This window comes from Chiroxiphia lanceolata, chromosome 3 (genome assembly GCF_009829145.1).
Source record: "Chiroxiphia lanceolata isolate bChiLan1 chromosome 3, bChiLan1.pri, whole genome shotgun sequence".
Lineage (NCBI taxonomy): Eukaryota > Metazoa > Chordata > Aves > Passeriformes > Pipridae > Chiroxiphia > Chiroxiphia lanceolata.
In genome coordinates this window covers 93,590,753-93,616,104 of record NC_045639.1, presented here as the reverse complement: position 1 = coordinate 93,616,104, position 25,352 = coordinate 93,590,753, and positions in this window count along the sequence as shown.

Sequence of the window (25,352 nt, the reverse complement as noted above, 5' to 3'; positions counted from 1 at the left end):
TTGTAGTGAAAGTCATTCTTTAGAAAAATAGCATTTTATCATTCTCCAGGTAATTCTGCCGGCAAGCAATCATGGGGGGTCACAAACAGTCAGGATTTTTTGTTAATAATTAGAAAGTAGAAATCGTTTGTCCAAAATTATAGAGATTCAAGGATCAACATAAAATGCAACTCTTTCCTGAATCTCTGTAGAGATACAGTTCTCTACATTCCAGTTGAATCAGTTAAGAAAATGTTAAATCAACATGCAAACTCTGTTCTCCTTTTAGAAATGACAGAATTGCAATTTAAAGCAGGGAGCTATGCTATCTGCAAGTTCTATCAGTACGCTGTTTCTGGAGACAACAACTACTCCTCTCCTGTTTATCCTACTGAATTCTGAATGCCTGTCTAAATCCTTCCCCCTGGGTCTCTTAAAAGTGTCGTACCATAATAAATGCTCTTTTGGATAAATAAACATTGACAGCACAAAAGCCGATAGAGAAATTCATTTGCCTTTACCATCAGGAAGTCTGTGCATAAAATTTTCCGTTATGTGTGAGTTTTACAGTCCCTCAAAGAAGCAAACTTGTGTTCATCTAACAGGCAATTGTGTATCAGGAGTCATAATTCTCAAACTTTTCATTTCCCATAAACAGAAATGGAGTGAGGACCTTAGTTCTGAGTAGTTGAACAGCTCCCTGACCAAAGCATCCACAGTTTTGTCATTCTACTGCTGCTCCACTAAGATGAAGAAAAGCTGTGGCTATATTTGCATTCATAAATAGGTACACCTGATAGAAATCTACACCATACTGCTTTTCTGAGTTAAGAAATTTGGTCACTGCTTAGGGAGCCTATTGGACTTTGAAATGTAGAGTTGGTTTTTCCTGATGTGACATACATCTTCTGCCTGGCTTTAGAGAATTCTCCTGAGCTGTCATTCCAGATTACTAGCTCTGCCAGTAGCAAATCCACTTTAAGCTCCTCTGTCCAGACCCTATTCCATTCCACCTCTTCTCTATCAGAACTTACTTCCATCTCAGTCATGCCAATTCAGCTGTTTATATAACTGTGTTTTACAAAAGTCTTGTGAAAATATGTTTTGCTTTTTCCATGTTGAAAGCTTCAGTTTCAAAATTTGGACAGTTGCACAAACCTGGTTCAGAGACTGGTCACCTGAATAGGGACAACTGGTGCAAGTTTCTGATGGGAGACTGCAACAATGCACAAGAGAAAATACAAGGAGAAAGGGGGAGCTGATCTGCTGCCTGTCAAGTATTAGAGAGCAACTATGGACATATTCTTTTCTCTGGCTCTAAATACCCATCATAAAAGAGAGGTAGCAATGAACCTAACATATTAAAGATTCAATAAGATTGACATATTAGAGTAATTATGCACCCAGTTTACATTCATGAACATACTGAGTTTTAGAACCTGCTTACAACTCACCTTTGCACTGGTACTTGTTCAGGAGCCACCTTTTGGAAAACAGTGCTAAAGTTACATTCTGACATAGTTTTGCATGTGCCATGTATATCCTACGGAATAGGATATACATGTTCCTGAGATCCTTTTTAGATAATGGAGAGTGAAATGTGCTTCTGTGAAAAAAAACCCACCTATGTCATTTCAGGCACCTGAGGTAGACAGAGATGATCATCCTACTGGATGTCTTTAGAGCCACATATCTGAAAGTTGGGCACTTAAATCAGAGAGATTAGATCCCATTTCGGGATATTACACAAATTATGACTATGCAGAACTCTTTTTGTAATGAGAAGATTATGTATTTTAAAATTTTTCATGTTATTACTATGCACTTCACATCCTTGCCATTTCTCACCGTTTTCAGCATATCCTCAGGAGCACAGCAATGCCTATTAGCCTCTAAACCTTCTCAGCAGAAATATTTTTCAGTATTGGTAGTTTCCTTTAAACCGTATTGAAATAGATTGATGCACCTGTACATTAGCAAGGCTGTTTGTTTGGGGTTTTTTTTCTAATATTTGGATTAATGTGTTTTACTTAACAGATATTAGAAATCGTGTAAAAGCTACAAGCTCAGAGCTTGACTTAACAGGGAGTTCAAAGAGTTAAAAGATTAAAATTAATCAAAAAAATAAGTCTCCCACCCGAAATATCCCAGCATTGTTGAACAACTGTTTAGGAGCCAGGTGTTTATCGCACTGGGAGTCTCTCTGCTGCTCCTAGTGCAAGTGCATACCTCTTTTCTCCTTTCAGCCCCCCCATGGTGGAATCTCATGCACACGGAAGAGTAGTATGTCATCGAAGTCAAAAACCCGAGGGGCACCCCTGCAGTTGCAGATGTCACTACCTGTCTGAACAGTCTGCTGGATAGACACTGCTGGAGGCTGAAGCCCCTCTCTTTAGAAGCAGAGCAGGTACACCGCTGGCACCAGCCACACAAGCCTTTACATCAGTGGCTCAGGTCTGAGTTGGATTTCAACCAGTGATCTAAGTCACTGAACCTCTGAAAGGAAGTGCCTTTTATTTACTGTTCCTGACAATAGGTCACGTATAATACATGGTGTTAGGCCTTTCCTTGCAGCTGCTGAACTTCACACTTTGGTGTCTATCTGTAAAAAGACATCTAGTACTTGTTGCCAAAAGCTTCTTTATAACAAAAAAGACAAAGAGGATCATTGTGGAAGACATCCTACCCATTATTAGAAGAATATGTCAAGGGTATGGTATCCTCACAGTCTACTCAGCTCTTTCAGTCCAGCTGATATAATCTACCACTTCAGGCAGCGGTAGTGAAATGAGAGAAATCTACCCCACTGCTTCCCGGTCAAACATAGAGAAGCAGAGAGTCAACTGTCACATGACATAAGTTTTCTGTAATCTGAAGGAAACCAATAGATCTGTGAACAGTATACTGGCCCTTCCAAGGAGCAGCTGGGAAAACACTGTGCCTAATGGCTACATCCTCATTTGCCAAAGGGAAAATGAGCATTGTATTTCTTCCTTGGGAAGCATTATGTTGTTCATTATTTTGCTATTAGAGACAAAGTGCAAAAAAGTTGATTTGCAGCACAGAGATGGAGTACCAGTAAAAAATGCTGATCATCTGAAAAATAATATATCACATTAAATGAGCTGACCAGTGCATACAAATTTTTATGTAATTTTCCACCAGCTAGCAGGCAAAATTATCTCAATTACATAAAAATGCACAATTTTGCAATGTCTGGCTTACTGAACAAAATGACACCACTGCAAAGGCTGTTCAAATTATTAGACTTCGTAAGCATAACAAAATAAAATACCAATTCAATGAAAGGCTATTCTAAACTGTAGCTACAAGAAGCAGAGGGAGAGGGGAAAAACAATGAATCTTCCTCCTTTCTATTTTTTAAACCACTGGAATATATTATCATCTGATCAGCCCAATTTTTGTAAGCAGTAGATAAATGTCTGGGTAAAGTACTATTCTTTGTAGCAGCAAGAATATTTTTTCCCCCTATAAACTTTATTACTATTATTTGTCACATTTTGAACTACGCAGTTATTTATACTGGGAAGGGACTAACCAAGCAATCATCTGACAGGCAAATTCAGATAATACACTCTAACAAATAAAAATGGTGACCACCTGCCAACCTCCAATATCATTTTCTCAGCAGAGGAGCAATTCACAAGTAATTCAATCAGGTATTCAATAGAAAATTATTCCTGTTTTACAGACTGCCATCACTAACAGTGGGGCCTGATTTTGCTGCTTAACCACTTTGGCACACAACCAAGGACCGTGCAGTATTGGATTTTCTCCCGTGCCGTTTCAGTAACAGCAATGTGAAAAGAATGACACAGTATGTAAAAATATGGATAGAGGCCTTTGCATGTTACCATAATACAATCTGCACTTCCATAATAATTTTCAAAAGATTCTTACGTGAGAAAACATTCACAAAAATTAATAGTAGATCCACAGCACACAAGGAGCATGGTGGCGATGTATTTCAGCCGTGACAGGTGCAGCTGCTCTGTGCTTTACAGAGATGTCCAAGAGCACACAGAGTGTGGCAGACATGTTGCCTTTTATAGGAGCATAGCCTGACTGAGTCCTTTCAGGAGCAATCCTGAGGATAGAAAATAAACCTTATCTCCCAAAAATGTAGCCCCAGATCTTCCTTGCTGTAAGGGTAAATGGGCTGCTCAAAGGGCTGCTCCCAGTGTGGGATAATGCTCTGTCACCCTTCTTCCCAAGCAGCCCACGGTTAGGCTGTGGTGGTTCCCATGGTGTTGGTGCATTGCTAGCCTTTCTCCTGTCTGTGGTTTCTTTTTCACATACACGCTGCTTTGCTAACAATTTTCACTCTCTCATTTCTCTACAGCATACATCATAGATGACCTCTTTCTGTTAACTCCTTAAGAAGCCTCTTCTCTTTTCCTTTTTAGAGCAAATATTCTAAATACTTGGAGTATTGTGTGATTTTTGATGTGCTGCCTTTTTCATGGAAATGCCCCCAAGCAAATCTAAGGAACAGTAGCAGATGCCTCCAATCCTTTCCTGATTCCTCCCATCATCCCCTTTTCTCCAGTCTGTGGCCGACAGAAGTCTCTTCTGCTTGCTTCCTCTGCCTAATGAAACTCTCTGACTCACAAATTGGTAGAAGAATAACGTCCCAGCACATATCCTCTGTAATATACGGTGCATCACACAAACCAAATGAGACTTACTCCTTCAGTCTCACAAAAACACAAGACTGCAAAGTAGACCATTTCAGTTACAACTGGAAGCCCCAAAAGGTCCTATGAACATCTGCTCTGTTTAGCACATGCTATAAAGCAACTCCATCTCCTTAGGGTAAAAAAAATGGGAAGTGAAGTTTCACCAGTTTAAATTGTATAGGATGTGCTCACTGATGAATATTTTTAAATATACAACAACTTTCAAGCCCTATTACAGATCAAAATACAGTCCACCTAGCCTAGGAGGCTCTGGACAGGGTCTGCATTATTTAAAGTATTTATACACAGGATCAAATTTTTTTTCCTAATTATAGCAAGAAGCATGGAACTTGATTTTCTCTCATATCCCTGCTTTAGCTTGTTTGAATCCCAATTCAACTACCTCGTGAACGGTCAGTATGTTATTCTCATTAGTATTATGCTGTAGTATCAATGGTTTTGTCCTCTAAGGTACTCTTCACTATGACAACAAGAACCTCATTCCAAATGTTCTTACCTGGTTTTAAGTTCTAGAAAATTTTGAGATAATAGAAGTAATTTTGATCTGAAATGTTCTAGTAGGATTTCACTGTCAGAGGAATGTACTGTCAGAAAGAATCACCCACTGGAAACAATCAGAGAGCAGTCTCTGTCTAATCATGGTCTGTCATTTTTTAAATTCCAAAGCCTACAGATGAATGATACTGACCTCCAGACATTAGCTGCGAAAAGAGGAGTTCAAGAAAACCACCCCAAAGAGATTAGCCTTTCATAGTAACAGACAACAAGAATTCTACTTAACAACTTGTCATTCAGTGAATATATGACATGGCAAATTCATGTGCTATAATAGTACATAGGAAACATATGTAAATCCAGAATAAAAATAATAAAAGGAATAAAGAAATTAGGTTTGGAAAATAGAGAGTAAAAACTTTGAAGAAAGTCTAGTTGCAAAACTACCTTTTGAGACAGGTATTTAATCTAATTGTTTTACATTTTAGGAAAGGTCTTGACTTCTGCAGACTGAAAAAAGTGTGAAGGTCAGGGGCAGATAAATGCAGTTGAGGCACCAATAATGTAAAATACTTTAAGAAAATTGTGCAGGATTTGGCCCCTCTATCTTAATCTGATAGTGGTAAAGTATTTTCTATGGGGAAGAAAAACCCTTATACGTCTTGCATATCTGATCATAAAACTTCTCAGTCCTAAAAGCCTGAGCTAGTCCAGTAGTTTCACATATGTACTCTAATGCCTAAACTAATTAGGGCTATATAATAGGTCTGAAAAGACAACTCTTGAAAGATGTTCTGAGGTAAGAACCATTAAAAAACTTTAGGAACACAGTTAATAAAGAACTGTATTCTATTTTCGATTCTTTTCAGAGATGAAGGATTTTAATTTGCAAATAGCAAATCTATATCAAGCCACCTTAAGCCAGTTCCATGCTGATCTCTAAGGCTGACAGAGTGAGAGGCTGATATCTCACCTGCAGTTCAGGAAATGTGAGGAGAGATTTCAATTCAAACCTCTGCAGGAACAGAGAAGCCTTGTTTGGAAGTTTCTTTCTTGGTGGTCCATACATAAAAGAAAACTCCTTAAAAGAGAAAAAGAGAACAGATTTTGATTTCTCATTGCAGAAGGGGTTCTTTTCGTTGGCTTTACATTGCAGAATGAAGGCTCCATGCAAGCTAACATCTACAAATAAAAAGTAAAGACTTTTCATTCCGTAAAACATCCCTCTCATTAAAATTTACAGCTTGCACATTTTTTTCCAGTACCACTGCTATATTGAGACTGTCTGCTTTGCTCCTACAGAAAACAATCCTTTTGCCTTATATCTATGATGGAGCTTTTTACATTAGAAGTCTTTATTTTATCAGGCAGCACAGAGAGAATTGTTATGGATTCATGGGGGAGGGAGAAGAAACTGATGGTAAATGCATTAAAGCTGATCATCATACACATATAGAGATAGCCTAATTACTCAAAAAATGATGGTTTCCTGCCAGAAACAGAAAATAGTCAGTAATAGGAGCAGAAGAAAAATGCAAAACACACTACAAATCCCAGAGAAGATTTACAGAAGTGGAAATAAACTCCTACAGATTTTACATTACATTGGGGCAAATTTTAAAGCTTTAACATTGTAAAGAGAAGCTTGCAGGAAAAGAAATAAAAAAGCATTCAAATTGCTTTGTGCATGTTGAGATATGCTTCTGATGAAAGCACACTCTCTAATAGACTGTGGAGGGAGATGTGGTAACAGGTCCCTATGTGTTTCTGGAAGAAAAGAGCTCTCGTTTTGTATTTGTAGAATGTTGCTGTGGTGATGTTCCATCAGGTGCCTGGTCCTGTGTGATTTTGAGTACTTCCTAACTTTACAAAGTTTCAATATGTTGAGATGGTTGAAAAACAAAAAACTACTCTGGAAAAATGAACTGAAAAAACTGTCCTCCCTTCAAGAGTTGAAATGAAGCTTTTTTTTGATATTTCAAAATTTTAGCAAGACCATTAACCAAATCATTCTATGACTTGATGATTCTATGATTATCAAATATCTTTTCAAAATCCATAACAAAATGGATTTCTATAGTTAATCCAAATTCATTTGAGGATGAAGAGTTAACTGAACAGTTCACATTTTCAGTATTAAATAGTTACTATTTAAAATAAAATTAATAAATACTGATAAAATTTTCAGACATTTAAAATCAAGACTATTTAAAAACTGTCCATTTCAGAAACAACCATCCAGCCTTAGGTTTCCGAAAAGTAAAAAAGTGGTTTTGCTTGAATCAACCTTCTAGGAAACACTCTGCCCATAATTCCCATTGCAGAACAATTTATGTATTCAAAGTGCTAGTGTGATTAACTTCTAAATAAAATCTACAGTCAATAACCTTCTATTTCTTCCATTGTTAAGTGTTCATCTGATCAAATCTTGAAGTACATTCTGAAGTGGTAGAGTGCTGAGTCCTTTAAAATATACTTATGATCTTATTTTTTTTGGCCCAGAAAATCCAGTCTGTTACATCTTTTTCATATGATTCACCCAACCCGACATCAGATACCATGCAGTTCAGAGGTGCTGATGTTCTCAGGTTTGGAGCCTCATCTTCCTAGCCCTTCCTCAACTCCAGCCATTTAGGACCTGCAGTACTTCTGAAGGTATCACCGTTTTTTTGTTGTTTGTAACTGGAAACATGACGAGGATGAGGTCATCATTTACGTATCTCTGTGTTGTGTCAGGAGTTAGGAGAGATGAATCTTCATCTGAAGTCACACTGCCGAGAAACAGAGAATTTTCAAACAGAAAATTTCAAAAACTGAATTTGGTTCAGCTTTTAGTAAATCTGAGTCTATATGTTGGATTGAAAGTGGAACCTTGAAGACATTAAAAATTAAAGGAAACTACTGTTGATTTCAGGGTTATCTGAATTCCTGCAAGTCTCTTTTCATTCGTAGTTTTCTTTCCTATGTTTAACAATGCTCTTTTTTTTCCTGTAAAGTTTGTCAGAGCTAGATTGGTACATCACAGACTATATTTATGTGCAACAAGTCCAGCTTTACACTTAGTAAGACAAAAAACAACATGGAATATGGGGACATCTAAGTTCTTATTTTTAAAATGTACCAACATACCATAAGAACAGCTAGAATTTAATTTGCTGTTTGCTTGCTGCTGTCTGAGAATGCCTGATTCCTATCAGTTCCCTGATGAGTCTGATGAATGTTATCACATACTGTATCTGTAAGTTGCCAGAAATCTTGTTTTTCTTTATGCTACAGGTAATCCCTGTGTCTTTTTTTGTCATATCATTGGGTAACATCCTTTCCCTGAGTAACCAAGAATACTGAACCTGTCCTGTGCATCTCTCAGTGGGACCTGGATAACAACCTTTTTTTCCACATTCTTCTCTGTAGGATACCTGCTTTGAGAGAAGAAATATTATTAAGGGTTCTAAAAGTAAGCCTTTTATAAATCTCAAGTTTGTAAAAACCTCATAGGATTTGTATAAGAGGATAGTCTTTTTTTTTTTTTTTGCAGTAACTTTCAATTAAAAAACACATCAAACCACTGGAATAGCTGGTGAGTTATTATAACAGAGGGTCTATAAATAAATCATATAGTTCTGTGTTTGTATTATACTGTACTACAGGGTCTATCCAGAGCAATCATTACTCAATGAGAGAATTGCTATTTCAGTTTTTTACTATCCACTGAAGGGTACTTTTGAGAGTATTCATTGACAATACATTGCCAAAAACACTACTTGGCAGCTAGTAACAGAGTGATTGTGATTCTAAAAAAGTCCAGAAACTTTCTGAGGGAGTTAATCATACTATATTAGTGAATTCTTCATTGCAGCAATTTTCTACCTGATAATACCACTAATTACTTTCTCTGGTATAGAGTGAATTGCTATTGAATAATATACTCAACATTTCCCTCTGCATCAAATGAATATTGGCTACCACTGCTATATTTAAATAAGATATTTTAAAAAGGTGATAATTTTACTTTAAGAAAAAGACCTCTCACATGATGAGGCTTCATTCTTGCAGTAAAAGTATATATCAAGAGACTGTCCAACAACAAAATTTCAGATTATAAATGTTAATAATACTTTACATTTGTATAGTATTATGTACAGCTGGCCTGAGAGTGTTACAGGTACTACTGAATAATCCTCATTCATATTAGTAGTCCTGTTCCACAGGTAAATAAAATGAGATACAGTGCTGTCAAATCACTGTGCCTGATTTTATCAAGCTAAGTGCTCACATTTATCCTCCTAAATTAGTGAACTTGATTATCAAAGAAGCTGAGGGAATTTACTCCTCATTGAATTCCTTGCTCTAATATGTTAGTTATATTTAAACATCCAGACTTTAAAATGTTTCCCTAATTGGCTTAAAATGCAGAAAAACTTTATGTCAGAGCTATAACTAACCATATTCTGGCTCCTGAGATTGTTTTCTACACACCAAGAAAAAACATCTCTATTCTATTACATTTTTTCCCAATTTCCAAAAGCCAATGTTAAAATTCAAGTTTTCTTTGGATACATCTTCAATTTTCCCATCTATTTAATTGATTTAATTACACAGCTTTGCAAATCAACACAGAACCATATTTGGCACTAGTAATGAATAGAAGTTTAAACACTGGCTTTGATGTAACCATGCTTTTGCTTCCCACTAACTGGTCATTGATTGCAGAAAATCATTATTCTTTTATATCTCAAGATCTTAAATATTATTCATCCATACAAAAGTATATTATTATTATTTCTATAGTACTATTACACATCCACAGCAAGCAATGTTTTCGATCATCAGTAGTAATGTTTTAACTTTCAATTTCAGTCAATGAACTTGACAGAAACTTTCCGAGCCTTCGGTACCTTGATTTTTTGGTCGTGACTACACTGAGGAATGAATCCATACGCTAAGATGGTGATGGTATGTGGTTTGTCCATGTGCACTGGAGTACCCCAGCACAGCTGGTGCTTTGGGAATGGCTCTGCATTGGGGTCACATGGTAATCCTGTGGCAAGGCTGGCTGGCAACCAAGCTTAGACTTCTCTGTACCTACTCCACAGTGCAGTTGTGTCTTTATTCTCTTGGGTGTATAAAGGCTGAACGGTTCCCAGATCTACAATATGAAGAGCTGTTTGGGCAAGGACCTGTCTTTCTGCAGCTGTGCTGGCAAGCTTCAGTCAATTTTAGTTCTGTCAGTTAACAAAAACCTTCCAGAAGAGCATCTAGAAAGCCAAAAAATTCCTTTCTGTCTCACTCATTTCTTGAAAGGAAATTCCATCAATGTTCTCCCCACCATTTTATTTTTTCATCGACATTTGGGAAAAAAACAAACTTTAATGATGTAGCTTTTTTCACCAAAATTCTACTACTTTCCTTCTAGCTCTGCTAGTGAATGGATGGATTTTTTACATCTCTAGTTACTGTATGTCAGTGAAGGGGGAAATTCTAGCCCAAAATATTTCAGCTGGCCTGGAAGATTCTGGAAATCCGGATAATTTACTCCTGCCCTGAGCACCAATGTTAAAATGAAATGCATGCAAAATTCAATTAGATTTGAAGGGCTCAGCTAGCCATCATTTTAGAACAGTATCAAAGGCATTGGGATCAGCATATCGCATTTCTTTTGACAGCTTATGGAAAAGCAACCAATGAGAGAGTACAAAATGTCATCCTGGCACACCTCATGTGTCAGTGTGCAACAGGGACCCCAGGAAACCTCTTCTATGGAGTTGTTGAAGAGGAACAAAGGATTTTGCAGAAATATTGCGATCCAAAATTGAAAACTCACGTTCCTTTTTCAGAGGAAAGTTAAGAGCAACTACAATTAAAATTATACAGGTTTTTCTGGGAAATGTTTAAATGTTTCACAATCCTGGAAATAAAGCAGAATCCTGACCTGGAAAAAGTTTCAGAGAGGGTTTATGTGGTACAGATGCAAACAAAATGTATGGTATGTAGAACACAGCTAGGTGCAAAATCAAGCCAATTTCCTAAGGATTACTGAAGGAAATAGCAGGGGGATAAGAGATTAGGGATCTGACTGTAACACTTGAGAATGGAGTGGCTGCAGCAATAAAGCAGTTCTTAGTTGAACAAAACAGTAGCTTCTGACTGACTCAGATTTCTAAACAGAAACACAAAAATTCACAGAGAAAAGGGAAAGAAAATCAATCACCAAGGAAATTGGAGCATTCATCAAATCAATTTTTGTTGTAAATGTGAAAATTTCTTGTCAGAAAAAAGGTGTTGTTATGAAAGTTTGATTTGTACCATATATATTCATATTAATTTTTTTTTCCACTTTCTATTTTAGATGGCCTGTAATGACAGCCATTGTGTTGGACTCCGTTGAAAAGATGGGCCAAGTTGAAACGGAAGTCATAGAATCATAGAATATGCTGAGTTGGAAGGGACCCACCAGAATCATCTAGTCCAGCTACTGGCCCTGCTCAGGACACCCCAAAAATCACACCATGAGAACACTGTCCAAATACTTCTTGAATTCTGTCAGGCTTGGTGCTGTGACCACTCCTCTGGCAAGCCCATTCCAGTGCCCAGCCACGCTCTGCATGAAAAACCTGATATCCAGTGTAAGCTTCTCAACTCAGCTTCATGCCCTTTCTTCAAGTCCTGTCACTGGTCACCATAGAGAAGAGATCAGCACCTGCCCCTCCTCTTCTTCTCACGAGGGAGTTGTAGACTGCAGTGAGGTCTCCCCTCAGTCTCCCTTTCTCCAGGATGAGCAGGCCAAGTGACTTCAGCCACTCTTCATATGGCTTCCCCTCAAGGCCCTTCACCATCTTCATTGCCCTCCTTTGGACAGTTTCTAAGAGCTTAATATCTTTCTTATATTGTGGTGCCCAAAACTGCCACAATATACGAGATGAGGCCGCCCCAGAGCAGAGCAGAGCGGGACAATCCCCTCCCTTGACTTGCTGGTGATGCTTTGCCTGTTGCCCCCCAGGACACGGTTGGCCCTCCTGGCTACCAGGGTACTGCTGACTCACATTCCACTTGCCATTAACCAAGACCCCCAGGCCCCTTTCTGTGATACTGCTTTCCAGCCTCTCATTTCCCAGTCTATACATACAACCAGGGTTGCCCCATCCCAGGCACCATTATCCTTGAGATTTCTGGCTGCTGTTCATTCAGAACATGTTATTGTTCAGGACTTTAAAAACTGGAGCTATTTCCCAAACTATGGGCTGCATACATGGCTGATCAGAAATCACGCTAATTGAAGAGGTTTTATTACCTCTTTTCTTGGTGGAGCTTTCAGAAATTGTGTGTACTAGGAACAGTCCAGGAACCTTCAGAAAAGACAGTGAATTCAATTTGGAGCCAGAAAAGAATCTACTATGTCATACTTAAATGGAGAAAAACTTTTGCGGATAAACTTTTAGCTGAGAAAGGGCCTGGGTCATATGGGAAAGAAGGTATATCCCACTGTGTATTGGAAAATGAAAGCTTGCATATATCTTCTGAGCATAAAATAGGTTTTACTTACCTCCATTTAGCCTTTTTTTCTTTCTAGACAGTGAAATCTTCAGATCACACGTACTGGCAAATTACTGAACACCAAAGGAGCATCAGTAACTATAACTAGTAACAAAATATACTATTATCGGCAGCTGATGCATAATCCAAGGGGCATCTGGGGACAGAAGGCCAAATCAAGAATTCATTTAGTTAACTAGTCCATTGTTAAAATTCACCTGTGTGTTGGACTTTGCAAACGCCTGCTTGACCTTATCATTCTCTCAACGAATCTAAAATATGCAAATCCTTCAAATCTAGATTTATTCACAATCTAACAAGACAGAAAAACTTGGATCATGTAGAAGCTTAAAAATACCTTTAAGTAATTTTATTTCCAATAATGTGACCTTAACCACCTTATGTAATTAGTCATTCACTCCTGGTAAAGGTCATCATTAGCAATTCACCAGTCTGTTTACTGTGGCTGACAATACGCTACACTCATGTATTCTTGTATTTCCCTTGGTTATTACTAGACATCAGTAGAATAGACGGCAGAACTGGGCCTCTGTCATAATTCCTTAGAAAATGTTTTCTGACTGGTTGTCCCTTAGCACAAACAGGATCTCACAACTCACATACCCTAAGCCCTCAGGACCAATGCTAGCATCACCCAAACACAGACATTTAAGGGATATGCACTGCAATGCCTAAATTTCTGAAAGAAACAGAGCATTAATCTAGTTCTTAAATGATGTGACTGGATCAGGATACTATGAATAAAACTCATACAATTAGAAGCAATGAATCAACCCAACATATAAAGGGGTTTCTGAAAGAACAGGTTTAAATTGAAGGATGATAGAAAAGTATAGTGTTTGTCCCTGTCTTGTATGTGATGTTCATGTTGGAATTCTAGTCAATATTCATTTTATTCTCTAAGAAGAAACATTGGAACTCAGTCATTTTTAGTTCTGTCCAAGTTATCCTTTTCTACAATGACTATAATTCATGTATTTTAACAATATTTATATTACATCATCAGCTAAATATTCCATTTCTTTTATTAGTGTTTGTTACTGTCAAACTATATGAGAAACCCATTTTGAGAAAAGCATGTGTACTTTTAGGAAGTTAAAATGGTACTGTCAGCACAGTCAAACTTCTTGGTCTGAGTAGTTACATACTGAAATATTTTCATAAAATTGTATCAAGCAAGCATTTGAAAGACTGTAGTAGACACAGTGCTCCAAAAGTGTCCAAAAGTGAAATGTCAAATCTACAAAGGCCACTGGGGAAGATCTCTGTTACATATTCTCAGCCAGATATCTTTTTCTAGAGCCTTTACTTGGAAGTATCACTGCAACTCTTCAGTGTAGTAAATTTTAATCAGATTTATGAAAAAAATGTAACCTGAAGTCTGCTTACCATGAAAATGATGTCCCTTCTACTGATCTTTTTTGTAACCAGAGATAAAATTCCCTGTGCAAATTTGCCTGTGGTGCTGACGAAAAGATTTGCTGTTTGACTCATTTGTTAGGGACTCCATGTTTAACTGTATAATTCTATTACATTAGCACAGAGATTACCCATGTGACAAAGCTCTAACTAGTCACTAAACATTTGAAGTGATGTAGACCAGCTTTTGCTACTAATTCATAATGCAGTAATTACAGATGCAGAGAAAAAGATGACACTATTAAATATAGGATGTGTGTACCCTTAGTTTTCACTGAGATGTATTAATATATCAGCTTCAGGCAAACTGCCTTATTTGCTGCTGCAAACCAACCAATATCTGAAGAACTGCACAAAACCGGATATACCTTAGCCTCATATCTTTTAATTTTGTGACATTGAAAACATTTTAATAATAATAATAATATTTAATAAATATGAAAACATATTTAATAATAAGGAGCTTTTAAATTTTATTTTGTATGAAGAGGTCTTAATTCTGCAGCGAGCAATTTACAGTGAAGGACCTACAAAGTAGATTTTCAAGCTACAAAGTATGCCCACTATATGGCATTCTGCCTGAGTCCAGAATAACCCTGGGATGCTGGATGAAGTGCAGGCATAGCTATGCAGAGGCAGTACCTTCGGACACCTTGCTTGAAGAAATTGAATCTTCATTCAAATATTGAGATTGAATTGAATGATATTTTCTTCTGGTGCAAGTAGACTGCTTTTACCACCCTAAAATACCATTTACTATACCAGAACATTACAAGCTTAAAAAATATCTCCCCTCCACGCTATGGTTTCCAACAGCTGCTGTAAGGAAAATCTTCCCCATTGAGCCAATCCTAAAATGTAATAGTTTTATAGTTTTAGGGGCAGATTATTTCATCTTGCTGTCTGTATGAGAAGATTGTATCATTCCACTTTCCAGTTTCTGAACTAAGCAACCTCTGGTAATATTGGAGAGTACATCTTTTTAAAAACAGACAGGCTTGATGCAAATTCTCCTGGTAATGAAGAACCAATCATAACTTCTCTGTTTTAAAGTCATTTGAGTGGTACCTTCATACATAGACAAATGGGACCTTTTCATAGTTTGAATTAGCCTACCTTCAGCTTCCAACCACTGATGCTTATTACAATGACTTTTTTAATTAAGCACATCTCTACTGTCTAATATTTTAAGGCATCTACCTACTGTCCATTTAAGTCCAAAAGAATCAAGTCATCTTATAACACGCAGGTAAGAACTATGTTCTCTCTTGTCTGCCCTTTCTATGCCCCGTTGAGCTCTGGCTGCAGCCTTACTGAGCTACATATGTTGGCTTCTGTCCCTTTTATGTATATCACATGAACTGTAGAAGGCCAAGCAAATGAAAAATGGAGGGCAAAAGTTTAGTGAAGCCTTATCAACAATTAAGGAAGTATGGACATTGAAAAGAAACCCTAGAAGTTCCTTCTAGCTACGGGTCTTGGACTTCATTATACTTCTTTCAAGTACAATGAAGTTGAGGTACACAGGGTTCTCTGTCTCAAATGTCTCAATTTTCTCTTTAATGAAATTTGAAGAGTAATAATGGAAGCAGAAATGCTTTGTGGCTTTCATCAGAATAGCTTTTTTTAGCAGAATTATCTCCATAAATCCACTCTAAAATCTAATCACATAACCAGACAAAGAAAAGCATCAGATTTAGTTTGAAGCAAAAACATTATAAATAAATAAGTAAATAAAAATTAAAAAAAAAATAAAATAAAATGGTTAGCCTATACCTCTTCAAACTATCTAGAGACATTTTCATTTAGAAGCAAGTATTACTTTATATTTAAAAGCAAGTATTACATTATATTTAGTATCTTTTGAGAACCACAACTACAGAAAAGTCAGGGTGTTAAGTGAACAGCCTTGTTATTGTGGATTCAAGAATGATATAGCATGCAATTATTGAAGTCACCAGTAGCAACTGCATAATTCATTTGCTGAAGGTATTATACTATTAAACTGTACTACCTTCTCTTTTTCTAAAAGAAATCCTCCTGTATTTAAATTTGTCAATCTCAGTGTCAGCTAAAAGTGAATTTATTTTGGAAAATATGACTACCCTTCTCTATAAAATCATTATATCTTTCATTAATTTTTAATGTTATTTCACTGATATAAAAATAATTCTTGTGTACCTAGGTTAGGTGACAATGTCAGTTCATGTATTTCACTAATGAACTTTTACATTAAGAGTCAGAGCTAAATTATTTTGTCTAATTAAAAGAAAAGTTAATTCCTTGACATCCACAGGCAACATTTATCGGTTCTTCATCTTCCTGACAATAACAGGCTGTGCCAGAAATGCTAGGAGAAAGTATGTTTCTTCCAGTAAAATGACAGGATCAGGACTCAAGAGACTTGGCCCTGCTGCAGACTATCTGTATGACCTTTGGCAAGTCACTTGATAGATATATGCTTTACAGCTATATCTGTAATCAGAAAATAATATCTGCCAGGTGTGGTACAGATGTATTCCTCTCATATTTAGGGGTCTAGAAGTAGCTCAGAATGTTGAATCCTTCAAAAAACAATTAATGTGAGAGTATGACCAGAATATGAAAGAAATAAAATAGTTCTGAATTAAAGAAACACTATTAATCTACTGAAAAGACAATATATAAAAATTGCTATTAAAACTAGAATCCATTACATTATATTCTGTAATATTAAGAAAAGAAAATTATAACTACTAACAATTTCAGCAAAAAGCCTCTCCAGGACAAATTAGAGATATGAGTATTGTTCACAGCTCTGTTTTCCTCCAGGCCCCATGTTTAATTACTTGCAATCCTTTTTAAGTCTCCTTTCCTACAGAAAACACTACAGTGAAGAGTCATGCCTGAGAATGTGTTTCTCTCCATTCATCCTATAGGGTAAATTATTCCTAGTGCTTGATTTTAGCTGCAAAGCAATACCTGAAGGGGAAAGGCAGAAAAAGAGGAAGCAGTGTTGTCAAGGAGGAAGCTTAACTGTTAAAGTGGTATTCCCAAGAGAAATTTGGTCTCTTGGCAATCCTGGAGCACTGATGATCATACCAGCATCTGATTTGGCTGACATATATCTGAGGGATTCACTTAGCACCACAAAAACCTTGTACAGAGTTGTCATTCTCTTAAACGTATTTATATTCACTCCTAACATGGTAGAAAAGAGATAGGAAAATCATCTTTATCCCCTGTGTAATATAACTGCAACTAAGTTACACTCTGGAACTATGTCTTTTACAGAGCTCAGATAGGTTTAGGATGCCTACTGAAAAGAGCTTGCAGTCTGTGACCAGTTTGCTCTACATTCAATGCGCAGAATTGGTAGAAACCGCACTAATGGAAAAGTCAGATGAATCATCTGGGATGGATCACCTGGCAACAAAAGACTGTTTTAAGTACAGTGGTGGAGTGGAATTGAATGCACTAAAGACGGTACAGTATACAAGGAGAAAAGGAGAGAGAAAATACAGAGTGGAGAACAACAGCCACAAAGATCTATGCCATGTTGCAAACAAAGAAAAAATAATCATCAATGCACTATAACCCCAATACATTAATGACTCAACCATAAATAGCTGACACTAATAATAATTACAGTGACTGCTGTTGCTATTTCACATTGATGTTCTGTCATTTCAGGATACCTACATCGACTCTATTCAAGTGTTAGAACAAACACTTCAGGCTCTCAGAAAAGACAGCACTGCAAAAGTCTGAAGAGAGTGCAACATCTTGTTTCATAGGGAGAAAGAGATAAAAAAGAGTTCTTGCTTTCGTCACCTTTTCTTAACCAAGTTTTCTTCCTTTCTTCCCTGCCCACCCTGCATTCTGCCCACCTGCCAGGTCTCTCATGTCCTCTTCTTTTGGTCTCACTTTTACTCATCTTGTAGAAAAGTAAGGCAAAGGAATAGTAAAGACAGTAAGCATGTACTTGATAGACAGCTAAGAGAAGATGGAATTCCTTCACAACCGAGAGGAGGTAAACTAAGGAGAAAAACAGAGTGAAAACTCTTCTTTGGAGGTGGTGAATGATGTCTGATAAACCTATGCTAGTAACCATGCACTGTTTACTCATAAAATTCATTTGTATATAAGTACCTGAAGAGGAAAAGATGTTAATTAAAGATCTAAATTTCACGGTTATGCATGGAAATTCTTTTTAAGCTGCAATATCAAATGCTATTTGAATGACTGCAGTATCTTTTTGTTGTTGGTTGGGACCAAAACCAACAGGTTTTGGTTTTGTCTGTCTGGGACATTCTCACAGTAAAAATGTTTAGATCACAACCCTCAACCCCCTTCTTGCTGACACAGACTGTGCTCAGTTATGGAAATATTCACTCTATTAATATTGGCTTAGTCTGAAATCCTGCATGTAGTCACCAAAACTCAATAAAGTTAATTCAAAAGAGATGAGAAAAGGTGAATTAAAATTACATGTGTAATGTAGAACACATTTTTCATTAATTAAAAAAAAAAAACCTAACAAACAAAACAAAACAAAAAACCAAACAACACAAACAAACAAAAAAACCCCCACCAAAACCAAACAAAACACAAAACTTCTTCAGCCTAACAGGGAAAAACTGTGTAACAATAACTTCACCTAGTGGGATGGAAATACTTTAGCATGAACTCTGAAGTGTAAGGATTGTACATATAATTTTTTTAATGTCATAGTAATGCTTAGTGCTTTTTTTAACTCAGATACTACATTGATAACAGCATAGAACAAAAAATACAAATTATTTTGGTTTGGAGAAGACCACAGAGAATGGTTCTGCAGGTGCCCCATCCCAATCAATATTGAGTAAGCAGTAGCTACACAGGTGGAGCTACACAGCATGAACCAATAGTAAGTTATAATTGAACTACTGAGTTCAATCTATCAGTCAATCCATAATTGTGTTACTCCTGTGCCATCAATCAGCATATTACCTTCAGTGAGGTGCTTTTGTTCTTCAGTGAACACATCTCCATGAAAAAGAGGGATGTTAGAAGGTTTATTCATCACTCCAGGTACAGTAGAGCAATAATATTGTAACAGTTTTATAGGTATACTGGTATCACCTTTTTTTCTATTATAGGGTCTTCAAAGAAAGTCTATAATAGCAGGTCTATAATAGTATGCTTTTGCCATTATTGATATACCAGTGAATTTTTATGACCTTTCCTTGACTCTGTTTTGGAATGGGACATCTACAATCCCATTCTCTGCGGCCTCTGGTTCCCTCTCCCTCTCAAAGAGAAGAAGAAAAGAGTGTTGTGCTAATCAATTTGTCTATGTAGACAAGATGAAAAAACCCTCAGGGTTCAGAAAAAGAGGCCATGCTCTGTGGCACTAAGCCAGAGGATAATTGACATTCAACAAATAGTAGTGCCTTTGAGAGACCATGGCAAGCAACTGAGGATATGATGTTTAAATTTGTTTGCATAGCTTTTGCACTGTAAAATAGGTCAACACTGACAGATGCAGACACACCTGAACTTACAGTCTCTTGCCAAACCCAGAAAGGCACATCTAGAAGTGAACTAGCAAGTCTGTGATTGCTGTACCAACCAAACTTTCTATGCTGGGCCTCAGCCAGGTGAAAGGTTTATGTATATTGAATTTTTTATTAATCACAGCATGTCCTGAACATGTGAAAGTCATCTTGATCCTCATATCCCAATATCATCAAAAGGGAAGGACCAAGACCTGAATATCCACAACATATCTACTATAAATTACAGGAGATTAATAGACATTTTAATATAGAAGTGGCCTTCTGAGTCGAGTTCATAGACAGGATCTCTGCAAAATATTTTATCTGCTCTCCTGATGCACAAAAATATATCAGTTATAATTCTCCACAAAATTTGTTTGCCCTGTTCTTAGAAAGTCCTTTAATAGCTACTCCATAACCTTTTCTTAGGCAGAAAAAACATCCAGTTCATAACCTGTTTCTCTTTCTTCCTTATGATCCAGTATATCCTTCTCAATATGAGAAGAAAATAATCCTGTATGCAAAATTTCAAGTCTCTTTAAAAGAATACCACTTGCTTGTACATCTTCAACTTTTGGTTGAACTTGGGCCTATCAGGTACGGAAGAACCTCTGTATTTTGATTGTCTCTGGCACTTCCTCTCCTGTATATGCAAACAGGTATTGATGCAATGTTCATGTACTTTCCATTACATGACAAGAAGCTGTGACATCATGTGAAGAAGACTGTCAGCATTTTGATCTCATGATAGATGTTCATTTACCTGTTCACTGTGTGGCAGCAGCATAAATTCTTTAACTATATCCAAAGAAGTGTCAGGTTTAGCTAAACCTTAGGGATGGCTTCCCTGATTTGAAGCAGCAGCAGCATCCTGTGAAAAGCTGCTAGTCCAGCTGGAGCTTACTGTGCCCCTGTCGTGGCAATCAATATTTTTTTCTGTCACTAAAAAATACATCAATAATGGATAATATTCAGAGTAGAGGGCATGAGGGAGAAAAAGAAGGACTGTGGATCTGATGGCTCTCTGCAGTCCTGCAAGTTCTAATCCACAACCACCTTTGCCTCTTGTCCTTCCTCTCTACAAGATTGCCATTTTGGAAACAAATCCGTCTTGGACATACTGTCCTGAGATGGTATATTTTGTTTCCACAGCAAACTTCCTTTACCGTGCAAGTAAATTCTTATAGCTATGTATCATATGAAATGAGATTTCTTCTGTAAATATCTTTATGTATATATAATGGAATCTGTTGGGGTTTAGTCTCTGGAATGTTTTCTTCTGCTGCTTTGGTAAAGGATAATCAAGAAAGCCTGTCTGATCTTCTCCACGGTAGGAGAAAATATGTGCCGGTTTTGTTGTATCCTCACTTGCATTTATTCTTTCCATAATAATTAGCCCTCACTTCTTTAATCTCTCTTCATATGGAAACTCCCATCAAAGCCTTCCACAGACAACTGGATTTGGTTTTAGAAAAGAAAACTTGTGTTAAACCAATTGAGAACCTATTTGAGGAAAATGGAACAAACGTATCAAGATAAAAGGGGGCAGCATAAAAAATTAAAGTAAGCTTTCTTTTCTTTGCATACTGGAAATACCTCAGGCTAAGAGCTTATTGAACAGGGCACATACATTATTATCTCCTTCTCAAGGGACTTGCTACCAAAGGCTTTTTGTCCTCACTATTAGTTATGTTGGCAGGTGTTCCTCGCAGCTCAGAACTTGGCCATTTGGATACCATGATTTAAGTTATATCAGAATCTCAGTCTCCTGACAGGTGCAATTTGATGTCATTCTGTGCTACACAAAAATATATTTCTTAAATGCAACACATTGGGCTGCTACTTTTTTCCTGGCATAGAGAAGAACTTTAGTGAACACTACCATTTGATCTCAGCACATGGCTTGGAGCTCAACTGATTGATTGTTCATCTTATTCTTCTGAACCTGTCTGTGCTATTATATGACTTTGGTTTAATAACACTAATAAATCCATGCTTTTAATTTTAGCAAGATCACCATTGATCTTACAAAGTCAGATTTTGCATTCCCTGGAACCTGAGTGCTCGGATGAAAAGAAAGTCCTGTTCTGCATACGGAAGCTGATCAGAACACAGACATTGGGCTAGATAGTGTCACATGGAATTTTTGTAAGCACTAACTGGAGCTTTTTCGTTTCACAATATATTTTCCATGAGAATTTCAAATAGCATGTGTTATGACCTTTTGGCCAGGCATGAAAAATGACCAGGATCAACTCCCTGTGCTCCCACCAACTGGAACCTCCCCCAGGAGCCTGGGAAAATATATCCTGTCATTGAACAGGGAAAAGAGCAGGACTTTCCTACCTGAGGTAAAAGGAGCTGAAGAGTCATAGTTTTGGGAAGTGCGGAAGAATGAGAGGACCACATTAAGGCAATTTGGAAAATCGAAATAGTTGAAAGGAACATTGGCACTCCTGAGCTTTGTTCATTATCAGCCTGTCCTCTTCCTACAGCTGTCAGTATATTGGCAGAGTGCCCTTCTCCTTTCTGGGCTATTCACCACTCACAGTTTGTTGCCCAGCCTCAGAGAAATTCGACTGTTTGGCAAGTCATCTGCTGTTGTTTCAAAGTGATGTATAGTTTCCTGGGACTATATTACCAATATGATTTGAAGCCTTGCTGAGCGAAGAGCACCAGACATCCTGTCCAAGGCTGATGTTTTGAGGACCTCAGCCTGAACAGCTGTTGTTTTTGCCCCTTACTCTTGGTTACTGTTCTGAGCCATATGGAGGCATGCTTCCTGTCCTCTCTTGACTCTTCTGGCTACATTTCACAAGAAACTCTGCAGCAAGTCAGCTTTTATTTAGGATTCCCGCCTCAGAGACTTGGTAGATCTCTTATCCTAAAAATCCTGTACATGGCTTTCTTGTCCATCCATCGTGAACCAGGAATACAAATGTGTTCACCTCCACTTTATGGCAAATTCTTCTTTTCCAAGCCATCATGGCCCAAAGTGTTAAGTCATATGCATGCAGATGATGTATGATGCTACAGGGATCTCTGTGTGTGTGCCAATGCGTGCTGGCAGCACACCCCTTCCCTGAGAGGGACGTCTGTCTATCTATAGTTCTCAGAACCTATAGATTGCCCCTCTCTCTGTTTTCCAACAGATGCCAATAATTGGATCTTGCCTTTAGGCTTACACCTGTGGCTCAAACATTTCCAAATTACGTGAACAGGCCACAAACACAGGAAAAATATGAGTGCATTTTAACACAGCCATCCTCTGTGCCTGTGCGTGTATGTCGTGTTTTCAATATGGTAAATGTGTAACGGAAGAAAAAATCCACTTTTAGTTTTTCTTCTTTTAGATATAATTTTAGAGTATTTTCCTGAAAGACAGTCAAGCTAATTTTGAAACAGTCACAGTATTTCATGAAAACAAGCATCTGAGTGGCTTTTTGATGGAAACTAGTATTTTGAAGTCAGAGATTTTCTCACGAGTTAGGACACAATACTACAAAGGGTTGACTGGCTGGAAAATGAGATTTGCCAAATCAATTATTTCATTGATTTATCTACATGGGTAGCTCACCTCCTGCAGAAGCCAGGAAAAGCACTTCCTCAAAGGGTAATACACCAAACGAATCAGCCGTTAGCTATTTGTCTTCTTTTTTTTGACATGTTATCTATCAGAGATAAATATACATATTTCTTACACAACCTCATCAGATGTTAGTCTTTTTCCAGAGGCAAAACGCTGGATGTTTTGCTTTCCCGAAAAAAGAACTTTTTTAGATACCTAACTTGTAGAAATCTGAAAATAGTTTTGAATGGACCTGGGAAAGAAACAGGTCTAAAATTACAGTCTTCCAAAAATTTATGCTGTTTTGCACATTAGGGCAGACTTGTGCCTACATGTCAAATGGAATAAATCTGTTCTTGTATGAGCCTAACATGACCTAAGTAGGATTTGGGTACAGTGTTGACTGCACACTTCTCTCTGCTTGAGAGAAGTGCAGGATGTAGGAACTAAGTAAATCCATGGGCATATCCTCCCTTACTCAGTAGTCATCAGAGTTTAATCTCCTGAGGAGCTAGTGAAGATTGTTCCTGTTCAGTGAAGAAAAGCAGAATAACAGAGAAACTGTGCATTAGAAGAATGTCTTTGGGGGATGCTTGTTACTCTCTTGGGATGATGCACCACTCATGACTCAACTCTGACCTAAGGGTTTGCTGTACCCTAAATGTATGTCAGCAATTAAGAGATATAAAAGAGGTATCCTAGATCATTTGTCTTTTGAAAAAAAGAAATCAAACCCAAGCAAACAGAAAACCCACAGTGATAGTAGGTAAAGTATTCCACTGAAAAAAACTGAGTAAAAACATGGGGGATAAAAGCTAGAAATGGGCAAGGCTGTGAGAGACATTTTCTCTTTGTAAGGTTCCATGTACTATTTTATTCTTTCTTTAGTGATTCGTAGTCCTTTATCACAGCTTGTTAGATTTATGTACTGTTGAGCATGATATTGAAAATTATTCATACTTTTGTGGCTGATTGGATTACTCCTATCTCATAATAAAGTCTATCTTAAGCACAGAGCAGACTATTCAGAAATCTGCAGTTCATAATCTTTTTCCAAGAATTATAAATTCCACATCTGCCATAGAAGCTTACTTCCTATCTTTGATACTTTGAGTGCATTATAATTGGTCTATCAGGGTTTATTTCTCAGTTTACTTCTGCCAAATTCTTACAAAGTTTGTCTCCATGCAGTATTGTATACTAACCATGGCCCTTCACTATTTACAAGTTAGGAGTGACCCTGCTTGGAGTTCAAGTAGGTATTCAAGACAAACACAATAGAGAAATATAGAATTAAGGAATTCTCATAAAGTAATTTACGTTGGAAGAGATCTCCAGAGGCCCTCTAGTCCAACCCCAACCTCAGAGTAGACCAGGTTGCTCAGGACTGTGTCCTGTCCAGTCCAGAACACCTTCATGAATGGAGACTCTACAAACCATCTAGGTAACTTCTTCAAGTATTCAATCACTTTTATGGTTAAAAAACCCATTTGAATATTGAATAGTGTTTCAACTCTTGCCTTTTACCTCTTATCATGCTGCTGTGTACTTTGTAGCATAAGGCCCTGTCTCCTCTGTATCCTCCAGTCCTTCAGGTGTCCCTTCTATTTCTCATCTACAGGCTGATCAAACTCTGAACAAACAAGTCTCAGCCTGTCCTTGTATGATGTGTGCTTTATTGGCCTTGGCTTGAGGTCCTCCACTGGTCTCACTTCAATATGTCAATGGCTTTCTTGGACGTACTCATGACAGAGGAAACACTTTTTTCCAAATAGGGTGGAATTTCTGCTTTCATCTAGAGATGTGGGAGAGGCAACATCAGAAAGAAAGACCTCAGTGTTTACAGCCCTGGTAGAAGTCTTCCTGAGGGAAGTATTCAAGTGTTCAGATTTCAAGATCTATAATTTTATTTACCCTAAGCAGGCAATAACATTGTTGGGGTTTTTTTGCCTTTTTTTGGGGGGGCGGTCTTTTTTTTTTTCCTAATCCAGTCTATCTCCTTTGTCAGAATTTCATTAGTTGATTTCTCAACCATGGAAGAACCAAAGATATAGGCCTCTAAAAGGACCAAATAGTATTCACACACAAATCAATTTCTGT